The 12,199-nt window shown below is 43.7% G+C and overlaps 1 pseudogene; it reads right to left on the bottom strand.

The window, feature by feature from the left end:
* Positions 1-6,314: 6,314 nt before the first annotated feature.
* On the bottom strand, positions 6,315-6,518 carry LOC129461843 (uncharacterized; annotated as a pseudogene).
* Between the last annotated feature and the right edge of the window lie 5,681 nt (positions 6,519-12,199).

Raw genomic sequence — 12,199 nt, 5'->3', positions numbered from 1 at the left:
TATCAGCATCTTGCAAACTAGGTCTAGGTCTGCTTGGAAACACAGGGTAAGGAAAGAGGAAATGTTGGATGACCCCATGCTGGCCTGTTCAAGGCTTGCAAATCAGAGGCAGAGGAATTGTTCCCAAGAAAAATTATAATTCTCTTCTGTCAATATCACGAAATGTAATGGATTTGAGCCAGAACTCAGGATTTTGTAAAACTGAGAAAAGAAGAAGAAAAATTTCCCTACAGCTGAAAACTTAAATAATCACGGCTCCAAGCACTCCATTTTCTTGAATTTTGATGAAATCAGGGTAAGGTAGATCAAGGATAAAAATAGTTTAATAGGGAAATCAAGGTTACCCAGTGACACTCCAGGCTGTAATGTGAAAGGAGAATATAAATCCAACCAAATGGCAGGCATCGGCTGATGACCATGACCAATGGGCTGATGTCCGGTATTAGCTGGATGATGTCCCAAAACCATTTCCTTTGAGACTGTGATTGTTCATCTCATAGTGTTTACATTTTGCAGGATTTTAAAAGAATAACTAATCCTTTCATTTGATATTCAGAAGTGCCCTGTATGTGGCATCCAGAGTGGTACTGTCCCTATTTAATAGCTGTATTGTAGAACATACATTCATGTTTTTCTTTTTTCCTTTTGAACAAAACCTCAATTTTGCTTCCATGTCTATTTCTGCCTCATGTGACTCAGAAGGTGACCTTATCTCTAGCTTGAAGGGTAGATCCTGATTTGATAACTCCAACCCTTCCCAATGATTGGTTTAGACATGGACATGTGACTCAAATTAGGCCAGTGAGAAGTGAGAGGAAGTTTGTTGGATGTCTCCAAGAAAGTTGTCTTTGCGCCTAAGAAAGAGTGGGCCTGGAAGTTTCTGTGTCTGGAAGTGACTCCTGGAACTACTGCTATGACCTTGCTAGTAACCTGGTAATAAAACCAGTTGAGAAGAACAGAGTGGAACAATGGAAAGAACCTAGATCTTGGATGACCATTTCAGCTATGGAGGATACTGAATGCCACCCAATCTCTGGACCTCCGGGTATGTGAAGGAATAATTTTCTGGATTGCTTAGAGTTTTCTGTTACTTGTGGCCCAAAGCATCCTACATGCTTTAGAGTATTCTGGGATTCAGGGGTTAAGTGAATTGCTTATGTCACCCAGACAGTAAGCAGTAGAGAACAGATTGAAACCGTCACTTCTCCACACCTTGTTCAGCTCTCTGCGTTCCTCTGTCCCAGAGTGACAGTTTTACTTTCCTGAAATTAATCATAGGATATTCCATCACTGAACTGAAAGTTTGCATCTCATTCTTGCTCTGGCCAGTTAATAAAACAAAGCCAATAATAATCCCTGGCTTATAGCACAGGCAGAGCTTTCATGTCCCCACTGAAACCGAGCACGAGTCCCACATTTGGACAGAAGCCGAGGTCTTGGCTATCTCCCAGATTTCAAATCTCTGTGATCTCACTACCTCTGCCATCTTTGCTGAAATGCCTGTCTCATACCTTTTCTCAGCCTAAGCATCATATATTCCAATTTCCAATTTTTCTAACCCGTGCAGAATTGGCCCATCTTTGCTTTGTATGTCACTGTAGTGTCCTCATGCATTTATCTCATCCCAGGATGAGTATTGTAGTACTGCATGTAGTATTGCATATTTCTCAGCTGTCGTATAAGGATGCTTTCCTCTATAGAACAGTGGCTTAAATAATTAGGGAATTTGTCTCTTCACTTAATAAGAAGTCCAGAGGTTAGCACTTCCAGGGCTAGTTCACCTGCCCCATCCTGTATCAAGCGCCCTGGCCTTTTCCTTCCTTGTGTATTCCTTGCCATGCTTTGTATATTGGCCACGTTTCCACTCATCACCTAAAGGTGGCTGCCATTGCCCCAAGCATCATGTCATCACACCATGAGGTCCAGAGCAAGAAAAGAAAGGAGGAAAAATCCTCTTTTTTCTCTTTTATTTTTCAGAGAAGATACTCTTTCTTCAAAGCTACCCAATAATTTACCTAAGGTCACAGAATCGGTAAAATAGTGGAGGCAGGATTTAAATGTAGACAGTCTGACTCTAGACTGTCCCATAGAAATATAGTGCAAGCCATATGTGGAATTTTAATTTTTTAGCAACCATGTTTAAAAAGTAAAAAGAAGCAGGTGAAATTAATATATTTGATTTAACTGAACATATCCATAAGATTATTTGAACATGTGATCAATATTCAAGTTATTAATGAGATATTTTACATTTTTTCATACTAAATCTTTGAAATCCGCCTCCCAGATTCAAGCAATTCTCCTGCCTCAGCCTCCTGAGTAGCTGGGACTATAGGCATGCACCACCGCGCCCAGCTAATTTTTGTATTTTTTAGTAGAGACGGGGTTTCATCATGTTGGCCAGGATGGTCTCGATCTCTTGACCTCGTGATCTGCCTGCCTCGGCCTCCCAAAGTGCTGGGATTACAGGCATGAGCCACCGTGCTCCGCCAAGTAGTAGTTTTCTACATTTATATTTAAGCTAATTAAGATTAAAATTAAATAGTCATTTCCTCGGTCACACTAGCCACATTTTGAGTTCTCAGAAGCCACATTTGGCCAGTGGCTACTACTGCATTGGACAGCATACTTCTACAACCTTGAAGTTTAAGCTCATTTTTAATCAAATTCCCCGTACCCAAGGACAGAGTACTGTGTTAGCAAGTGACCACCTCTATTTAGATGGTGCACAAAATCTACCGCTAAAAGACTGGAGACCTGCCCTGTAGTTGTTTCCCTGTTTCCAGTTAGCTGTGTGACCTCAAGGTAGTCACTCTAATTTTCTGGGCCTCTATTTATTCATTTGTCAAAGAGGGAGTATCATCTCCTCCAGCTCTCAAATGCTGTATTATTTCTCTCTTCTAAAAGAGGAAGGAATGAGGACACTGGTAAAGCCCTGAGCCTGAAGGTAGACACACAAGCTCTCTTCAATAAAATCTGTAAGGAGTGGAACATGTTGCCACTCTCTAGCACCTGCTGACGCGCTGCGGCAATCTGGAGGCGCTCGGTGCTCTCTCCTTTTATCCAGTACTAAGGATCCAGCTAATTCTGTCTCCAGAATGCCCAGAATAAAGACAAAGGGAAGCATTGTCCGAGCTCCGAATTCCAGGAAATATTGGTAGTTTTTTCCTTTTTATACATTGCATTTTAAACAAGGAAAGGCCTACACAGAGACGGAAACCCCCGTATTACGTTTCTGCAATGGTTTTGTGCCCCTGGCTTCCTGGAGTGGGCTGTGTTCTTTCAGTATAAAAGAAAGGGCCTTTCTACTCTCCCAGACACCCATCTTGTTAGACTGTTTAGACTGTGTGATCGTGGCTTACAGTCAGAAAGGGGCTTTTGGCTTACTGGATAGCATAAAATCTCTGTTCTACTTTAGCTGCCGAGCTGTGAAAGAATGACTAGGGGAGTCAAGTCAAAGTAAAAATACCTATGGAGGCCCAAGGACCAGCAATCCAGATAACAATTGGGTTTGGCCAGGGCTTGCCTGCCAAATGGAGGACTTAAGGTGTCAGTGGGGTTAAACTTTAGGGCTCTGTGGGAAGGTCCCAGTTCTCAAAAACAATTCCCTCACTCCTGTGACCTTTTACTATTAGAGGTTCATTTCTTTGGGGTCTATATGCTAGGCAGAGTGGAAATAGCTTCTTTTACCCACAAATGAGAGGTTCTAGTCGTAGGCTTGTATTTGAGAAAAGAAGATAATAAGCAATTGAATGGGAGAAGATGTTAGGAGGAGGCAGGAGGACCCAAAGGGGCACTAAAGGAAGATGCTAAAGATTGTCAGCCACTTTATATTACGCTAATACCATACCGAGCTTATAAGATCAGGAAATAAAGTTTGTTACCAGTTATGCTCTGCTTAAAGGAAAGGCAGGCTAAAAGGAAGCAGGAATGTGTGGTTTTGTTTCCTCATTTCTTCAGCCAGTGTGGGAATTGGAAGGAAGGTGATGACTTATTTACTCATTTATCTCTTCACCCATTAATTGTGGTAGAGAGCTTTCAAAGATGGGCGTCAATTCTCGCCCTCCCGTACATGCCTGCCATTCCTCTCAAGAGCTGGGGATTATTTTCCCCTCTACTTGACTCTGCACTGGCTGGTGACTTGCTTTGACCCCTAGAATATGGTGGATGGGATGCTACACCGGTTCCAGGCCCAGCCTTGGGGAGGTTGCACCGTGCTGTAAAGAAGCTTGGGCTACGCTATTGGATGCTGAGAGGCCAGTGGAGAAGGGAGAGGCCATGTGCAGGAGCCTGAGGGGCCAGACTTATGAGCAAAGCCTCTGGGGCCTCCCCTCAGCCAGCCACTGTCTAAGTGCAGGTGAGTGAGTGACCCCCAGCCAACGCCATGTGAAACACAAAAACTGCCCGGCTTGTAACACTCCAAATTCATGACCCACAGAATCATAAAGAATGTAAATTGTTGTGGTTTTAAGCCACTACTTTGTGGAATGGTTTCTCATCCAGACATAAACAAATGAACATTTACTGTACGTTTTTGGCAGCTATATTTAAAGGGATTCCTTTTTATTCCAGTTTTTTAAACTAGGTTTTTAATCATAAAAAATTGTTGACATTGGTTAAATAACTTTTTGCCTTTATTGAAATGATCATGTGATTACTTTTCTTCTTTAGTTCATTAATCTTTAATTTGTTCTGAAATTTTTTTTTTTTTTTTGAGTCAGAGTTTCGCTCTTGTTGCCCAGGCTGGAGTGCAATGGCGTGATCTCAGCTCACCGCAACCTCCACCTCCCGGGTTCAAGAGATTCTCCTGCCTCAGCCTACTAAGTAGCTGGGATTACAGGCATGCACCACAACGCCCAGCTAATTTTGTATTTTTAGTAGAGACGGAGTTTCTCCATGTCGGTCAGGCTGGTCTCGAACTCCCGACCTCAGGTGATCCGCCCACCTCGGCCTCCCAACGTGTTGAAATTACAGGCGTGAGCCAATGTGCCTGGCCTTGTTCTGCATTTTTTATAGTTTTTCAGTGGGAGTCCTTGCATATCTTTCATTAAATTTATTCCTAAATAATGTTTTTGATGCTTTTATAAATAGTATATATTAAAAATATTTTCTAATTGTCTATAACAGTGTAGTTGAATAAAAGTGATTTTTGTATATGATTTTGTATTCTGTGACTTTGCTAAATTCAGCTACTAGTTTTAGTCATTTTTAAAAAATCCTTAAGATTTTCTGTATACACAATTATATTGTCTACAAATACAGATGGTTTTACTTCTTTCTGTCCAGTCTTTTTAGGTTTTATTTATTTTTCTTACTTTGTTGAGCTTGCTATGACCTCTAGGGAAATGGTGAATAAAAGTGGTAAGAGCAGACATCCCTGCCTTGTTCCTGCTCTTAGGGGAAAGTATTCATTCTTTCATCATTACGTATGATGTTAGCTTTAGATGTTACATAAGTACTCTTTATAAGGTTAAGAAAGTTGCCTTCTAGTCATAATTTGCCAGAAGTTTTTATTATGAATGAGTGTCGAATTTGTCAAATACTTTTTCTTCATTCATGGTATGATCGTGTTTCCTCCTTTCCTCTGTGAATGGGATGCATTACAATGTAGTTCGCCACCCCCAAGATGGTCTCCTGTAATCCCCTCCTCCTGGTATTCATGCCTCTGTGTAATTCCCTCTCCTTGAGAATGACCTGAACTTACTGACCCATTTATAACAAATACAATGTGGCTGGGATGGTGGCATGTCACTCTTGAGATTTAAATTATAAAAAGACTGGCTTCCATTTTGTGTGATTTCCTTTACTCATTTGCTCTGAGGAGAGTCAGCTGCCATGTCGTGAGCTGCACTGTGGAGAGGTCCACATGGCATGGAAGTGAGGGAGGCCTTTGGCCAGTAGCCAGAGAAGAACTGAGGGCTTCAGTCCAATAGCCACAAGGAACCGGATCTTGCCAACAGCAAGATGCAGTGATCTTGGAAGCAGACCCTCCCACAGTGAAGTCTTCAGACGAGACCACCACCCCAGCTTACACTTGGCAGCCTCATGACAGACCCTGTGCGGGAGAATCCAGTTAAATATCACTTGGATTTCTTGCCCACAGAAACAGTGAGATAATAAATGTGTATTGCTTTAGGATGCCAAATTTCGAAGATGATTTCTTTATATGGCAATAGATAACTAACAAGTACATTGGTTACCTTTTTCATGTGAAATAAATCTTGAACTTGGCCATGATATGTTGTCCTTTTACACATTGTTAGATTTGATTTACCAATTTTTAAAAATAATCTTTAAAAAAAAATAAAATGGGAACCGCTCACACTGTGTCCCCTCCCTCTCACTCTCCCAGAACAATCATCAATGGCAAATGACAGTCGCAGTGAAACAACACCAAGAGCTAGCTTCATGGTCAAGAGAGAATGCTGCGCCTCCTCCTCGTGGTTTCCAGTGTTCTACACATCTAAAGAAACTTCTCTAGTAACAAACTATGGAATGATCCCCGAAAGTATACAATTTGGGGGGGGGGGCGGAGTTTCGCTCTTTTTACCCAGGCTGGAGAGAAGTGGCGCTATCTTGGCTCACTGCAACCTCCGCCTCCTGGGTTCAAGTGATTCTCCTGCCTCAGCCTCTGGAGTAGCTGGGATTACAGGCATCTGCCACCACGCCCAGCTAATTTTTTGTATTTCTAGTAGAGAGGGGGTTTCACCATGTTGGCCAGGCTGGTCTTGAACTTCTGACCTCAGGTGATCCACCCACCTTGGCCTCCTGAAGTGCAGGGATTATAGGCGTGAGCCACTGCACCCAAATGATATACCAATTTTTTTAAAAGGATTTTGTGTCTAGGTTCATGAGGGCTATGAGTCTGCATTTTTTTTAATGTCTGTGTCAGGTTTTGATGTTGGGGATATACTAGCCTCATAAAATGAAATCCCTCCTCCTCTATTTTTTGAAAGAGTTTATGTAAGATTCACATTATTGCTTCCCTACTTTTTTTCTTTTTTTTGAGACAGGGTCTTGCTCTGTCACACAGATTGGAGTGCAGTGACATGTTCGTGGCTCACTGCAGCCTCAGCCTCCTGGGCTTAAGCTGTCCTCCAGCCTCAACCTTTCAAGTACCTAGAACTGCAGACACATACCACTACACCCCGCTAATTAAAAAAATAATAATAATAAAATAAAACAACAAAAAAACATTTTTTGTAAAGACAAGGTCTTGTTATGTTTAGCCCAGGCTGGTTTCACAATGCTGGCCTCAAGTGATCCTCTTGCCTCAGCCTTCCAAAGTGCTGGGATTACAGGCATGAATCACTATGCTGGCCCTCTTTACATTTTTGGTAGAATTCACCAGTGAGCCTGGAGTTTTCTTTGTGGTAGCTTTTCAAAAATTCATACATTAAATCCTTTTATAGATACAAGGCTATTTAGATTTCAGTTTTTTCTTAGGTCACTTTTGTTTTTCCTTCTATAGCTTTAAAGACCAAAAGAAAAAATATATATGGGCTGATTATCAATTGTAAGGCCATCATGGCATAACAGGAGTGCCCAAAGCTGCTGAGCATACTAGGACTGTGCACCTTAAAAGGAGTGTGTTATGTAGAAATGGATTTGCAGAAAAAAGTTCAAGGAACCAAGATGGTGGGGAAAGACAGCATGGATGAGAGAGTGGTGTTGGAGCAGAAGGGTGAAACAGATTTAGGAGTTTTAGGGTCCTTGAGAATAGAGAACAGGAAACTTTAATGAGTTGTTATGGCCTAAGTTGGACTCCCTTAAATTTTTGAAAGAAACATGAATTAAGATTAAAATTCTTGTCTGCACTACGCTTCTTTAAGAATGATATCCCTTTGGTGAGGCCAGGCGCGGTGGCTCACGCCTGTAATCCCAGCACTTTGGGAGGCCGAGGCGGGTGGATCATGAGGTCAGGAGTTCGAGACCAGCCTGACCAACATGATGAAACCCCATCTCTAGTAAAAGTACAAAAATTAGCCGGGCGTCGTGATGCGCGCCTGTAATCCTAGCTACTCAGGAGAATCGCTTGAACCAGGGAGGCGGAGGTTGCAATGAGCCGAGATCACGCTACTGCACTCCAGCCTGGGCAACAGAGTGAGACTCCGTCTCAAAAAAAAAAAAAAAAAAAAAAAGATATCCCTTTGGGATACCACTATGAATGCCAGGGACACAGGGGAGGAAGGATGGCACAGTTTTGTAAACATTGCCATTCCATTGCTCTATTTAAATCCACCTGAACTTCAATAAAATAACTTATATACCTTGTTCCTATTGCTGTGTAACAAATTACCCCAAAACATAATGGAACACAATAAGCATTCCTTATTAGGCTCATGGATTTGTTAGGTCGGGAATTTGAACAGGACACAGTGAGCACAAGGAACCTCAGCTCCACACTGTCTTAGAGGCTCAGCTGGAAGACTCAAAGGCTGGGAGTGACCTGACCCTGAAAGCTGACATCTGAAAGCCTGTTAACTCATGAGTGTGGTGGTTGATGCTATTGGCTGAGACCTTAGTTGGAGCTATTGGCCAGAACACCTACACGTGGCCTGATCTTCTTCATAATATCTTGGCTGGGACAAAGCATCCCATGAGAGAAGGCCAGGTGGAGGCCTTTTCTAACCCAGCCTCAGTGGTCAGAAAGTGTCACTTTCAGCCCCTTCTCTTCATCAAGGCCAACTGAAAGCCCATCCCAAGTTTAAGGTGAGAGGAAAGAAAGAGACTCTACACTTGATGGGGGAGTGGCAAGGTTCTGGAAGAGCATATGGGCCTGAAAATATTGCTGCAGCCATTTTTGGAAAATATAGTCTGCCACATACCTCCATGGTTGTCCCCTACAATGTCTGCTCTTGGAAATACTAGTGAAGCAACTGTCTCTCCCTAGTCACCTTGTGAGATGCTGACAGAGCTAGATTGGAGGGGCAAAGTTCTCCTTATACCCTGCAGATTGACTATGAATTGTCACAGCAGTGGAGGGACCCATGTGCCTTAACACGTGCCATGGGAGGGTATGAATGAGGGACCAGCTATTAGGGATGATACTTAAATAGAATCCTATGTTGCCTCTGAGATAATCAAAAGGCTTAGAAAGCTTCCATCCCAGCTTTGGTACTCCATGGCCTTTTGGTGCCCTATCTCTTCTACTTCTGTACACTGTCCATGCTCTTTTTGTTATTGTCCTTAGAACTCTGAGTTTTGTTTTGTTTTTTTTTTTCCTTTTAGCTCCTGCAAGCAGAATGTGAGTTTTTTTGTTTTTTTTTTTTTCTCTGACCCAGGGTATACACAGAGCAGGCACTTGGTAAATGCTTTGGGATGATAATGAAGAGGAGGGAAAGGGGTGGGCAGTTTTTCAGAGAGGAAGTGTAAGAAACTCTGCAGAAGCAGGGGATGCATTGCATCAGGAATCTCAAGCAAGAAGGGCTGTGGGGATTGGGTTCTCCTCCAGCGGTGACCTTGTTTGCTGCAAGTGACCTTGTTGCCCCTCGGTGAGGGGCAGCCCTATTAGACTTAGAACCAAAGTTCATTTCTACAAGCTGATGTTATTAATGTTAAAACATCCTCAGGAACCCAGAAAGCCCTCAAAACAGGATTGCGGAAGTTTTTCATTCCAGAGCTAGCTCACTGGGGACATTAACTTAGGAGTCAAAAAGCAAAAATGAGTGAGGCATCCTGTCTTAACAGCTAGAATGTTCTGGGCAAATTGTCTTCTTAACTTTAAGTCAGAGGAGCTTTAACTAAGAGAGGAGGTTTCTATGTGTTGCCCCATGGCTCTGGAAAATTGGAGAGAAGTTCCAAGTTTTTCCATGTTCTTGGCTTCTGTACAGACACTTCAGGGCTATTGGCACAGCCTAGGAACTCTGCTTTTCTGAGAACTCCCTTCTTTTCACGTCCACAGGGGTGGCAGCCATGTTTGTGTTGGGAGTAAGGTATATCTCCAACAGCCACAGCTGATTGCACCAGGAGCTGCAGAATTCATCTTTTCTCTCAGTGAGGAATTTCAGTGTGGGTCTGAGAAACTAGTTAGTTTCTTCTGGTTTTTGAGTCAAGGACGAGTAAGTTGAATGTCTGGGGGCCTGGCCTGTCACAGCACACAGCTCTGGGGGTAAGCACCTTTCCCCCAAGACAATCTCTAATGGCTTTTGTGAATCAGGAATTGGGAGAACGGCTTGGTCAGATGGTTATGGCTCAATGTCTCTAATGAGGTTGCAGTCAAGCAGTCAGCTGGGGCTGAGGACATCTGAAGGCTGTGATCATAGGAGCCAACTGGTACTGGGTATTGGTGGGAGGTCTCAGTTCCTTTTCACATATGCCTCTGCAGGATTGCTTGGGTGACCCCATCACATGGAGTTCAGCTTTCCCCAGAGTGAGGGGTCTGTGAGACCAAGGTAGGTTCTATGACCTAGCCTCAAAAATCACACCCTTCTGCTTCCACCACAAATTCTAGCAATTCCATGGGACTAGCCCTGGTTCAGAATTGAAGGGGACTACACAAGGTTGAATACTGGGAGGTGAGGCTCACTGGAGCCCCTTGTGGGAGGCTGGCTGTCATAACTCCTTATGTTTGCACAGCATTCCACGGTTTATAAGGATTTCTCATACGCATTATCTCCCTAGGTATTCAGAACAGCCCTCAAACCTGGCCTCTGCTTAGCTTTCTCCAGTCCTCCTTTCTCTCTACCCGCTATGTCTCCCAGGCCCAGTCTTCTGTAAGTCCTTTAGCTTTTCCTTAACACACTCTGCATTTTCTCTTACTGAAGCCCTCCCTCCATGCATGCTTTCTCCAGTCTAGAATGCTCTTCTCACATCTCTTTGCCTAACTAATTCTCAGATGCCACCTTCTCTGGAAGTCCTCCCCGGCCCTCCATGCCTGGCTTTGTGCCTGATATGGTTTGATGTCTGTTCCTTCCAAATCTCATGTTGAAATGTAATTCCCAGTGTTGGAGGTGGGGCCTGGCAGCACCAAAAGGCCATGCAGGTGTTTGAGTCGTGAGGATGGATCCCTCACAAATGGCTCAGTGCTCTTCCCACAGTAATGAGTTCGTATGAGATCTAGTTGTTGAAAAAGGAGCCTGGCACCTCCCACTCTCTCTTGCTCCCTCTCTCACCATGTGATGATGTGCTGCTCCCGCTTCACCTTCTGCCATGAGCAGAAGCTCCCTGAGGCCTCATCAGAAGCCGAGTAGATGCCAGTGCCATGCTTCCCGTACAGCCTGCAGAAACATGAGCCAATGAAGCCTCTTTTCTTTATAAACTACCCAGCCTCAGGTATTCCCTTACAGTGATGCAAAATGGACTGACACAGTGCCCTTCCTCTAGGCTCCCATAGCTCCTCATATTCCCCATCATAACACTCCTCACGTGGTACTATCTTCCTGATTCTAATGTCTGACTCCCCACCCAGAGTGCCCACTCCATGAAACCAGAGATGGTGTCTGTGCTGGTTGAATGCCATCCCCACCTGGCACAGGGCTCAATATGTTTATTTGTTGAATGCCTGAATGGACAAGGCGAGCATCATTATCCCCATTTTACAGAGGTGAAAACAGGGTGGAGGAGAGTAAGAGTTGGCCTGATCATGGTCAGTTTATGACACAGCTGAACCTAAGCCCAGGTCACACCACCACCCAACACCCTTGTGCACCCTGGAAATGGGTCGCCAAGCAAATTTACGGCACTGTCCCCTGCCCCTACCCCTCATGGCTTTGGTCCTTGGTACTCTGATAGTTGTGTCCACTGTCTTTCCAGCCTGGACATGCCAGGCTGCTGGATGCATGGCAGGAAAAGCCCTGGTTATTAATTGATTCTATTCATTTCCCTGTGAAGCACATAGTGGGAGAATGTGCCATTAATGCATCTCAGTGAGACAAGCCAGAGATGCAAGCTCTGTTCCCATCATTAAGGATCCTTTACAGCTAAAATAGTGATCTTAATTAAGAAATAATGCATGGGGAGAGTGCTGGGGAAAGAGGCAGTGAACTTGGCGACGATAGGCTTTTGTGAGAAGAGAAGATGGCACTTTCATCTGCTCAGATTGCAGACATTTTTCTTCCCCCGCTGAAAATCGTGACAAATAGTTTATGTTTTTATTTTTCGTTAGGGAAAAAGTACCAGCTACGTACTTAGGGAAAAAACCCAAGCCCAACAACCAGACTACTGATCACCATGTTGCTTTAGCAGCTGCTATTAAAGG

The sequence above is a fragment of the Symphalangus syndactylus genome, chromosome 1 (assembly GCF_028878055.3).
Source record: "Symphalangus syndactylus isolate Jambi chromosome 1, NHGRI_mSymSyn1-v2.1_pri, whole genome shotgun sequence".
In the NCBI taxonomy this organism is placed as follows: domain Eukaryota; kingdom Metazoa; phylum Chordata; class Mammalia; order Primates; family Hylobatidae; genus Symphalangus; species Symphalangus syndactylus.
This window is presented reverse-complemented; position numbering and strand designations above follow the sequence as displayed.